Raw genomic sequence first — 10899 nt, 5'->3', positions numbered from 1 at the left:
TCTTGGTTTGAGTCCCCAATAACCCTCCTTTTTCATTACCCTCTGAAGTCTGGTTCTTCCTTCAAGTGAAATTAATAGATCAATCCTGGATATCTCTTGGTGTGCCTCAATCTAAACCTCTATTTACTGCATTCAGAGGGCTTTTCTGAAGCCTGATTTAACTTAAAAATAATATTGGTTCATACAAATGCTGATTCAATTATTCCTCACATTTAATTTAACCTTTCTTTTTCTCTTAATGAAAACTCAATACCAATTTAATACAAATTGTTTGGTAGATTTGCCTTATATGCAAATTCAAAAGCAAGGTCAAAGCAGCAGTAATAAAGCTGTGCCTGAGTTCCTTTCTTACAAGATCTAGATGTTATTAGAAATGGCATTAAAAATGTCATGAATACAGAGGAGAAAAATGAAAGCTAAGAAATAATCCAGGAGACTGGGAAGCAGCCGGAACGAAATAAATGTTAATTAATGCCTTGCATCACACAGGCTACTTACTTGTATTGATGGAGCAGAAAAAAAGTACTGGTAAAGACAGGTCTGTTTGCAATTAATATTTTTAAAACCTCAAGATCCCATTTTCAACAAGAAAAAAGGACCACAGAGTGAGCACGAATGCAGCTGTATTTTAACAATAGCAAATAATTTTCCTTCTGTTTTGTTTTACAGTCTTTGAAGAGTTTCCACTTGCTGCATATGTGTTTCAGGAAAAATACTCTTTTTTTTTTTTTGTATAGAGAATTAATTTTTCTGAAAACCTTGAGACTATTTTGCTCTTAGGATTTTTGTCCCACTAAGCCCTTATGCTGAGTAAAAAGCCTGCTGCTTCCTTCTTTTAGGGTTACGTTACTTAAAGACTTCTTTTCTGTTTACTTTGCTAGCGATCATAAAACTGTCACCATCAGCAGTTCAAAGCTGTCTTGCTACTTTTTGCTGTGTAACCTGGAGTGATTACAGCACTGGTTCTCAGCTGTTGCTTCTTACCATGACTGACACAAGTACCTCAAATACAAATAATTTTTACTGATAATCATAGGAATACAGGGCGGTTTTTTGGGGGTTTTTTTGGGTTTTTTTGGTTGTTTTTTTGTTTGTTTGTTTTTGTTTTTTTTTTTTTTTTGTGAAAAGGAGGTGCTTGGGAGCCTGCAACTTTGCTGTAAAGCAAGATGTGCGTAACTGAAGTGGTTCAACTGGGTTGAGTTCAGTAAACTTTTGGTTGCCAATTGACTGGAGATGGTGTTTTAAAAACTCTACTTTCTGCTGTGATTATTTTTATTGACTAAATAGTATTTATTCAAGATGACTCCAGAGAGAGTGGCTGCCCCTTCAGCTTTCCACAGCCTGAGACACCACTGCCCCACCACTCCTCGGGGTCCAAGTGTCCGCAGCAGAGCAGCCCGAGCCCCCATGGATGAGGGCAAGCTGCTGAGCTGGTTAGATCGACTGCTGCCCATCATCGCGGTGGGTCCTGCCTGCTCCTCTTCTGTAGAGCATGATTCCATGATCACGGGGGTGTCCCTGACCTCTTTGTCCCATATAAAGGCCAAGCAGACACTCTATCGATCTGGACAGCCTGCTGAACGGGACAGAGCAGCTGGTCGTCACCTTCACGAGCTCGCTGTTTTTGGGTGTCCTGTGTTAGTAGTCATCAGTTATTGAAGCCCCCCGGGCCATTAAAATAAATTTAGCAGTTGTTCTAGCCACCTGCCCCTCCAAAATCTGATTCACATGATACACTCCCACGTCCTCTTTTCCTGAAGGCTTTACGGCGCGCATCACCAGCCCCCGCTGCAGGGATAACCACAAAGGCCGGCGGCTCAGGCGAAGCTGGAGGGGCACATCGCTGGGGCTCGCCCAGCAGCTGCAGCCCTCGCAATGCACCTGCCCAGCGGCGAGCGAGCCCGCCGGGATAAACATGGGGCTCTTGGGGGCCCGGATGCCCGGGAGCTGGATTCAGCAGGACTGGGTCGCAAGGGCTAGAAAAGGGCAGCGGGGGTGGGTGTGTTTGTGGCAGTCGGGAATGGGGGCAGAAGCGCCGCAGAGGTCTCTTGCGGGCAGAAAGGGGACCGGGGCGGCGGGTGGGTGACTGCAGCGACCCCGCGGGCATCGTGGGGGAGGCGCCAGATGGCCTCGGGGACTGCTAGGGACCGGGCACCGCCGTCCCGCCGCCGGGCGGGGAAGGGGCGGCTCGGGCACCGGGGGAAGGGGCGGCTGCTCCCGAGAGGCACGTGGGCCTGGGCGGCCGTCAGGGAGCCCGGGGCAGCCGCCGCACCCTGGGCGCTTGCCGACCTCACGGGGCCAGGCGGGACCCAGGCAGGGGCGGGCAGGGGTCGAAGCGGCGGATATGGGCCCGCCGGCCGGGGGAGAAATGAAAGGCTGAAGGGAGGGATGGATGAAGGAATGAAGGACGGAGGGAGGAGGGACGGGATCGCCATCCCCCGCGGCCGGCCGCTCGGCAGCCCCAGGTAGGGGCCGCTGATTGACAGCTGACACCGCCCCCCCGGCGCTCTCATTGGTCGCTGCCCACGCCGATCAGCGCTCGGCGCCGCCGCGGCCGGCTTCCCATTGGCGGGCTCCGCCCCGCCCCTCGGCAGGAGCCATAAGAGCGGTGAGGGGCGGGGCCCGCTGCCGAGGGGGCGGGGCGGCGGCGGCTTAGCCCGCGAAGGCGGCGGCGGCCGGAGCGGCCGCGGCTGGAGCGGGATGGGACGGAACGCGGCGCCAGGTGGGTGCGGGGCTCCGCTCCAGCCCCCCGCAACTACCGTGCAGGGAGGGCAGGAGGGCGGGCGGCGGCGCTTAGAGGGTCCTTTCCCCGCCTGCGAGGAGCGCGGAGGGGGAGCAGCTGTTTTCAGCGGGCTTCAGCCGGCGGGGATAATCCCGGCGCTGCCCTGCGGGAGCCCCTTTCTCCTCCCGGCCGCGGCGGGGGCGCCGGTGGGTGGCTCCGAAGCCGCTGGCTGTGCTCCGCCGGCCCGGGCTGAGCTGCCCGTCCTCGGGCCCTCCCGCCTCAGCTTTGTTCCGAGTCCTCCCGCCGGGCTCGGCCCTTCGCCGGTCCTCGGAGCGGTCCCTTTCCCCCCGCGCTCTCGGGGGGAGGCTTCGGAGCGTGGGGTCGGGACGGGCCCCGCACTGTTCCCGGTGCTGTGCGCAGCGCTCCGTTCGGGCGGCGGGAGCACGGCGCCCGTTCCCGGAGCCGCCCGCCCGCGGACTCGTTGCCCGCTCGTGTTCGCCCCCCGAGAGCGGCCCCCGCGCCGGGGCACCGCCGAGGCTTTCTGCTGTCCAGCGCTCTTAAAGTACTTAAGAAATAATCGTCTTTGGCTTCGAAGGGCGCTGGGAGTCCTTGACAGCTCGGGAACTTTTAAACCCTTCCCCGCCCCGCCACGTTTTGGGTTTTTTTAAATGTTTTTTTTTCTCTACTTGTCTCTTAAGTAAATGTATCCCTGAGAGGAAGCCTGGCGTCTGAGTGAGTGCAGGCGTGTGAAGACAGGGATTTATCTCAACTGCTCAATGTCTAACACTGACCTAAAAGCAGTTAAGAAATGCTTTGTTTATTCTCTTTCTGATACAGTTCAGTAATCGCTGCAGATAACAGGAGAAGGGCTGATAGTTTTAGGCTGAGCAGTAATCTGTGACGTGGGGCCAGTACTTCAGTGATGGGTTATTGGATACAGTTGTGAGATTCCTTGATAGAAAACGCTTCAAAGGATAAATGGTGTAGTGTGTGTGCTGTTTGTGCAGGACTAAGAAAAAGCTGTAATTCTTTGTGCCTCTTTTGTAAACTGCAGCTAATAAGGGGATGGTATTCCAATCAGAAAAAGACGGGGGCATATTATGAAAGCAGCCAGGAACTTCAAGTAGCTTTAAATCTGGGGATAAGGAGGTTGCAAGACTGGCCTTCTTTTTAAAACTTCAAATAGGGAATCAAGAAACATTTAGAGAAGACAGACTGTTGTTTTGACTTTGGCTGATACAGTTTTTTCCATAAACTAATAGTGAATGTACTTGGAGAGGAATGAAGTAATGGAATAAGGTTGCAGTTCTTATCCTCCTGTAGGCTGTCCCACACTACAGTGCTCTGTAGTTCAGATGCAAAGTTATGTGGTCTCTAATACATGGAGGTTGACATGTTACAAAATAATTATGCTCCACTAGTGCTCAAGCTGGAAATCTGTGAAAGTTCTGGTTACACTGCTTGCAAACTTCAGTGATTAAAGATTAAACCCTGTGTTTAAGCCGTGGAACTGAGCTTTGTCAGTTTTTATGCTACAGCTTTTTGCCTTTTAATTTCTCATCAGAAAAAAAAATGCTAAGATAGGACAGTTAACTGCCCACGGGCCCCAAGTCATTCTTAGTAAGAATTAGGATGTTTTATCTGTAGCTATTCATTTGAGACTAGGACCATATTATGTTTCCCTTAAGTGATGTGGAAACTTGATTTGTTTCCAGCTGAATTCTGGGGATGAGTTGTGCAAAGCAAACTTTTTCTATCCCTTGCTGGAAGATTAGTTTTGTGTTTATATAGCTAGCGGCAGTATGAATGGAGTTATTAGGCAGTGAACACAGAGATTTTGTTGTACATGAAATAATGTATAATTGAGCCAGCCCTCTTTTCGTTTTCCATGGCTATTTTCCTCAAATAAAGAGAAAATAGAAAACATTATTATTATCAGATACTGAAACAATAGTCTTGATTATACTCAATGGTTACAGAAATTGAATAGTCTTTGTTAATCTTCCTATTTGTCCATGGAAGTATTAAAATTACTTTACAGAAATAGAATTGCTTGTGCTTTAAAAAATTATTTTCATAGCAGGAATAAATTACTGTGGCTTCACTTTTGATTTATATGGTATAAAACATGTGACATTTCATAGTTAAAACAGCATAAACCTGTTTTGTTTTCCAGTATATGCTTATCTGTAAAACATGCTTCAAGGGATCATGATTTTAAGAGTAGCAATATAAACTACTTGTACATCAGCTACTCTTTAGTGTCCCTACTTTAGCTCAGGTTTATTTACTTCGTAGAAGGTACATGCCATTTACTTTCCTGAAACAAGAATAACACTGTCTGTGGGCAGTATTGCTGTATGGAGGAAAGAGAAAGAAAAGCCATCATCTGACAGATTATAGTGTTTTGAAGTGCCTTATACAGTGATGAGAAGAACTGGGTTTCTGAAGAGCTAACCAAACCAGAGCAGATACTTTGGTGAAGCACTCCAGAAGAGCTGATGGTGGTTCAATGTTTCCATCACTGTATCAGTGTCACTTGGATGTGAATTAGCTTTCATGAATTTGCAGGTCTTTGTTTTCTTATTAAACTTCCTGCATGAACAGTCACATAACAAAGTACTCTTCGTTCTTTTGAGCAGTCTCAGAGCTCTGTCTTCTGGAGTTCTCTTGACTGCTTTGTGTGAGGAAGGAGCAAAAAATACTGCTGCAGGTAATTTGATTCTGTTCTTGCAGGCCTGTCTTTAGCTGATGTGTACTTATTGTTGTCTTGTAACTGCACTGAAGTCTAATACAGGTTGTATAACACAACTCTTCTTGGACTTTTCAGTTCAAATGAGATGTGTTATTACTTCCTGGTTCATGTGTGCCTCCAGTTAAAATTATTAGACAAGTTGTGGTCATTACCTTTAACTTGTTTTTTATTTTTGCTTGCATAGGATCCTGAGCCACAAGCAGTATATCACATGAATTGCATTACTGGTATAAGTTACTCACCAGGCAGTGCATGCCCAGTGGGTTATGATGCTAGGTTTTGTTAATTACCTCAATAGCAGAATACATTAGTATACAGTCCTGATGAGGAGCAATTGGTTTTGTCAGGCTAATTTCTTAGTTCTCTAATCTTAATGGCATGTAGTATATGGAGATCATTGATAGGATCAGATTACAAATGTCTTCCAGTGCAGGATATAACTGTACTTTGCCTTTGGAAGCTTCCCTGTACAAGCAATGTGATGAGTTGCAGGCTGTCACTGTTTATTCTCTTGAAAGGTAGAGGGTGACTGTTAACTTCTCTGTATGGAAGGCTCATGTACAGAATACCTGTAATCTAAGAAAAATTAGTGTATTGACCGAGAATTAAATTGAAGCATCTTGACCCTTAGCTCTGTTGCAGAACTGCCATAGCACTTATGTTCTCTCCTTAGAACTTAGTCTGCCTTTAGGGGTAATAATGATAATAACCTCAAGTTACACCAGAATTATTTGTTATATTTTAACCAAATGTTTTCCTTCACATTTAACTATTATTTAGATCTAAGCAAACCTTTGATAAAAGCTGTTGAAATGTTGCATTGGGTTGTTTTCTTAACTAGTAAAGCACAGGTGTTTTTCACCTCTGTTTTGAAAATTCAAATAACTGAAATATTTTTAGCTATTGATGGATGGAATTTGTTCTGCCACAAGAAGAATCAAAATGCTTTGGAAGAAATTAAGAAATTTGTACAAACAGCTGGAGATCAAAATGGCAGCCTTTGTGCTGATTTAATCTGCAAACTTGGAGCTTATCTTTGATTTCTTCATTTTTGGCAGGTGAGGTAGCTGGAGAATTATTTTGAAGCCTTCTAAGTATGGTAAATATTTGTTGGTTTGCTAAGGATTGTTAAGGATTTATAGGTGTCTGGAATTTCAACATGTTGTAAATTAGTTTTTCCTTTCACATACTGAAATGTTCTGCTATTGAACTGGTGGCGTTTTCTGCCTCTAGAGATGAGCCAGAATGTATGGGGATTTTTTTTTTTTTGTGGACCTCTCAATTCAGTAGAATTTTAGTTACTCCTTCAAGATTCTTGGAGCCCCTTCCTATCTAAGAAATATAATCTCTTTATTCTAACAGAGTTTTGATAGCCAAATTCAGTGATAGGCAACAGTGTGCTTTTACTGAGTGTAAAGCATAATGTGCTTCATTTATTAAATATATTGGTTTTGAGTATTCATTATCCTCGTGCCACTTGTATGCTTCAACTGATTTATGTTTTCAAGTATATGTTTTAGAAGCAGAAAAAATTACTGTTATTCAGTACTTCAGCTGATGGGTCCCAGGTTTCTTGGGCATAATTCACAGTGGCAAACTACTTTGCTTGTGTATGTAATGGATGATGCATGATACATCAAAACATGTTAACAGTATCCACTGAACGTTGGAATTGATTTCTTGAGGTTGGTTTTGAAATCCCACAGTTGAAAAGGTCAGTATCGAGTGATGCCGAAGAAAACCATTTATCTGCTATGGTCTTGGTGCTGTCCTAACATATCAACAGGCAGCTGTGGGGACTAATGTGCTAGAAGACAAGGCCTGCAGAGCTTGTTTTATTTTGGAACTTCAAACAGCCTTTGGAAACACTTCTTTGAGAAGTTCTTCTGCCTCATTACATGCGAATGGATAAATGAAGTTTGAACTTGTGAATTAGAAGGGGGGCTTTAGTGGCAATGTGGCTTTTTAGTTTGTTTCTCTGTAGCAGTTAGGTCTTGCTGATGAGTTTTCTATAGAATGTTGAAATCTCTGGAACTTATATCAGCACAGATTTACTGCAGAGTTATTTCCTGGGAAAGTAGTGTTTTTCTTTATGAAGCTTGGCTGCTGCTTTGAATGCTTAAACAGCTGCAAGCATGGACAAGAATACATCACTTGAAATGAAGCTTTTGATTTCATGCTGAATTTGAAGACACTCTTGTATCAATGTTTTTTGCACACAGAATATTGAAGTTTTTTCTCATCTCTGCATGCCAATTTGAGCTGGAATGGAGCTGCAGGTAAATCTGAAGTCATATTTAAAGAGGACATCTTGGTACAGATATACAAGTGCTTTGGTTAGTGTCAGGTTATTTAACTGAATAGTAGGAGAAGGGTATTTGCATTGCTAGACAAGCAGATGTGCAAGCCATGTGCTTTCTATCCATTCTTTTGGCAGAAGGAACCAGGAACTAGCATTTCAGCAGCTTCTTTTTTTCTTTTCCCTAGATGGAGGAGATCTTGTCTCCTCCTGCTCAGCCAGCTTGCTTTTCTTGATGCTTTCCCTTCAAATCCTACATGTCTTGTACGTGTTCACTGTAGCACTCACTTGTATGTTTATAACTAATAAAGAGTTGTGAAGCTTGGGCATGGTAAGCGGGATATACCTGAAGGTTGAAGGGAGGAGGTGCAAATGCCTTCCAGAGGAGTGCCTGAGAACACACTGAGGTATAATCTTTCAGCCCTCACATGAAGTGTAGTTATTATAACATTTGCCTCTGTCATCAAGCACTGCTCATGCTCTTGCAGACTATGATGAAATTTCAGGTATCCTTTGATTCAGGGTGGGTTTACACAAGCACATAGTGAACATTAGGAGCTACACCTAGTTATAGCTCAAGCTATTCATGCTGTAAAGACAGACCTTCATGTCTAGTTGCTGAATTTCTGTACTGGATTTGCACTGGTAAGGACAAGTGAAGCTTCCATGTTGATGTACTAAGAAGTGGTTAAGGTCTTAATGTTAAGGATTCTTAATCATCCCAAAATAGCTGCATCTGAAATACTAATGTAGCACCATTGGGATTCTGATATTTTTTCTAGAGTAGTTGCCATCTCACCAGAGAAGTTGTGTGCTTTGTGAGGTGTTGTTCTGGTTGCTGTACTGACAATTCTGAGGGCTTTGAAGCTGGTGTGGACCTGCAGCTTGCTGTCATGCTTGGTCACACAGCTGGCTGAAGCACTGTCTGACTAAGTTGGCTTGATGCTGGAGCAGGTTTAGCAGTCTTCAGTAATTCCTGTATCTTGGATGGTGATGGCAAGGTTCTGTTCAATGTGATTTAGAACTCTGCTTGCAAAAATTGGGGAGAGACAGGTAATACTCCACAGCTGGGGAGAATTTCAGAATTTCTATTGTCTTAGCTGCTTGGAATGGATTAAATATTTTATGTTATTTAGTAAATTGGTCCAGTTACTATTTCTGTGCATTACTAATGAAGGACAGAGTCAAATATTGTAGCAGACTGAACCCTCATCTTAAACCTCTGGCTTTCTGAGATGTACAGAAATAAATCTTATATAATATGTACTCCAATCTGTATGTTAGCCATTTTTTCTCTTAATCTGAAACTATTGAGGCAGCAGTGAAATAACTACCTTTAGTGGGTATGTAGTATGTATTACTGCTGCCTGTGACAATGACTGCTGAAACCCCAAATTCATTGCCTTCTCCCCCTGTTCCATGCTTTAAAATGAAGCTGTTAAATGTTTTTTGTGCCACTTCCTCATCTGCATTTTCTGTTCCTCTTGCTGCAAACTCTCGCTCATGCATTTTTTCTGAAATCTTTTACTTCCCTTTGAAACTCACTTATATATCCTAGTATTCCCTGTAAAAAAGACAAACATTATGATGAACTTCTGTTTTGTGTGATTTCTAGATGCCTTATTTTTAGAGAATGAAATACTTGGAGATGTAAAAAAAACCAAACCCCAACAAAAACCATGAAAACCCTTCCCAGTTGCCACGTGCATCCCTGAAAAAATTTAAAATAGAGGGAAGTAGATGGAAGACATGAAGTGTAAATCCTTGCCAAATATAAAGCCTTCTTCCCTTAGCTGAGTGAACTGCTTACTATCAGATTTCTTTAAGCCACAGAATATTGGTTTTGGCAGGAACATCAGAAAGAGTTTTCTTTCTTTTAAACAGTTGTTGTTTGGAAAACAAGCATATGTTTGGCATCATCATAGGCTTCCAAAAGAGGAAAAAGTGATTTTATTTTCAAAACATATAGTAGAACTGTATTTTCACCAGAATCAAATGTTAAATGCTTCTGGAAGCTTAAATATAATAGTGTGTCCATACAGTTGATTGTCAAGGTTGAAACAACAAGCACAGCTAGCCTCAAAGCTGCTAAATGCTAATCCAAGCTTGGCAAGTGTTTTTCTCAGCCAAGTGTGCTGAGGAAGTTAGAGAAGCACATAGGCAGCCTGTAATAATCAAGTTTTTTAAAGCAAACTTAAATGTTAAGATAAAAAATGTAGCCTTATTTTATACTTTGGTAATGGTGATGTTAACTGAAAGACCTGTGACTAAATCTGTAGTTCATGTATCCCCGCTACTATTCATCTTGGTGGAATTACTGCTGTTAATGGTTTTGAATACAAAGCATTATAAAGTATACTGAATTCGGTTTTGTGAACCTAAGATGACAGTCTAAATAGTGAACAGCTTTGATTTGTTGGTCAAAGATAACTGCCTTCATGCCTCATCACAGAACAATAAACGCAGCATAGAGCAGTCCGGGTTACTCAAAGAAGTTTGTCTAGGTTCATTCAGTTATAGGGATAGGCTGAGAAAGAAGCAAAACTACTTGCTTTAGCACTGGGTGGGAAACATCAGGGAGATTGAACTGTGAGGGCGAGAAGTATGGGTGTTGAATCTAGAGGAATAAAACTAGTGAATTTAATTGAGGGTTACTGAGAGTTGTTATAATCTCTTTAAGATGTTTAACCTGGTATTTTAGAGCTAAAATATGGAGGAAACCTTCAAACAAAAGCTTGTCTGAAATATGAAGCTTGAAGGACAAGTGTTCTTTTGTCAGAAGTGTATTTTTGAGGCTTCTAAATCCACTTTGAACAAAGTACTAAAATAAATGTAACTGTAGGAAGATAAGACTGTAGAAATAATTGAATTCCACTGTGGATTAGTTAATTTGCATTGTATTAGTAGTGTTCTCTGAAATATGCCTTCCGTAACTTTTTTTGCTCATTTCTGCAGGTGTATGATGAAGTATTCATCCTCTTTTCTTGTTCAAAGCACGTAGGACTTGATTTAAATCAGATTCTTATTGGGTGTTAAAAGAATAACAAACTTGGCCAAAGTGGGAACCTTAAGCAGTATGTTTTATTGTAGACTTGAAACAACTTTTGGTGATTCTGCATATAA

General features: G+C 43.0%; 1 protein-coding gene across 4 annotated transcripts in view; it reads left to right on the top strand.

Annotated features, from left to right (window-relative positions):
* The first annotated feature begins 2619 nt into the window (after positions 1–2619).
* The window catches only part of WASF3 (WASP family member 3), a 64254-nt gene continuing 55974 nt past the window's right edge, over positions 2620–10899 (top strand). For all 4 annotated transcript variants that reach the window (XM_031504457.2, XM_021542013.3, XM_021542010.3 and 1 more), the window contains exon 1: positions 2620–2722. The gene's annotated coding sequence lies outside the window, so the exon portion shown is untranslated. The remainder of the gene's footprint in view (positions 2723–10899) is intronic.

This window comes from Lonchura striata, chromosome 2 (assembly GCF_046129695.1).
Source record: "Lonchura striata isolate bLonStr1 chromosome 2, bLonStr1.mat, whole genome shotgun sequence".
NCBI classification, from domain to species: domain Eukaryota; kingdom Metazoa; phylum Chordata; class Aves; order Passeriformes; family Estrildidae; genus Lonchura; species Lonchura striata.
Note: the sequence above shows the minus strand (reverse complement) of the source record. Positions and strands in the feature narration are given on the sequence as shown.